Source organism: Neophocaena asiaeorientalis, unplaced genomic scaffold (genome assembly GCF_003031525.2).
Source record: "Neophocaena asiaeorientalis asiaeorientalis breed wild unplaced genomic scaffold, Neophocaena_asiaeorientalis_V1.1 scaffold363, whole genome shotgun sequence".
NCBI classification, from domain to species: Eukaryota; Metazoa; Chordata; class Mammalia; order Artiodactyla; family Phocoenidae; genus Neophocaena; species Neophocaena asiaeorientalis.
In genome coordinates, this window is record NW_020172006.1 from 2,281,586 (window position 1) to 2,282,730 (window position 1,145).

Sequence of the window (1,145 nt, forward strand, 5' to 3'; positions counted from 1 at the left end):
GAAAGGGGAGGGACGCGCCGCCTGCACTCCGCGCCGCGGGCTGGAACTTGGCCTGGAACACGGCGGTCTCGGCTCGGGTTTCCCGCCCCGGCCCCGCCCACCCAGCGGCCCAGCTCGCGCGGACTGCGGCTCGGCTCGCTAAGGAGCCTCAAGCCGGGGACCACGGGCAGACGTCTGGGGGAGCGCGACTGGGCCTCGACCCGCGCAGCCCACCGTGGACCCCCGGAGGCTGCCTGAGGGCGGCGGGGAGGAGGGTAGCGCGGGGCCAGCGCCGAGGCGAGGGGCGGGAGTGCGCCGCCCCTGAGCGCAGGGAAACAGGTTGCTGTGGAGCCCCATACCCTCCCCGCGGCCGCCCCGCCGCGACCCGATTCCCGTCCTGCCCCGGGAGCGAACCCAGCCCCTCCAGGGCGCCCTCCACCTTCCCGGACCCCCGCGGCCCGGCCCCAGCCCGGCAGGCAGCCGGGTTAAAGGCGCCTTCAGCAAGGTCAAGGCGAGGCCGGCCGGCACCTGGGGATTTTTCCCAGCCGAGCAAGAGCTTTGCAATCGCATTGTTAAGGATCCTGGCAGTGGCAGGAAATCCGAACGGCCCCACAGGTCTGCGGGAGGGAGGATTTATTTTACAGCGCGGAACACACTCAGACAGACCCGAGATTTCGGCGGGGGGCGGGGGGGGAGGGGATCCGAGGTTTCCGGAAGATGGAATGTGGCAAAAACAAAAATTCCCCACCCGTGCACGCCCCCACCCCCCGCCTGCGGGAGGAGGGAGCTCAGGGCCACTGTGCCCCTGGCTTCAGCGATCTGCAGGGCACTGCCAGGTCTGGGGCTGCTTATCCCGCTATGGGCGAAAAATAAGATTTAAAAACACTCTACTATGGTTTCTCTATCAAAGACCATCAATGTGCTGCAGGCGGCAAAGGGCAGCAGCGAGATGTGGAGAATAAACAAAACAGAAGCAAATTGCTGTCCGCGTAGCAGAGAAGCGAGGGGGACGGAAGCCATACTCGGCACCCGTCCCCATTCCATCAAAGCCGGCCTAGCCCAGGAAACCAGGAATAGGTACCTGATGGTGGCGGGCTCTGGCAGAGGCCAGCACTCTCCCTCCGAACCCCGCGCCAGAGTGGGCCTGCATTGCTGGGATGCTTGGC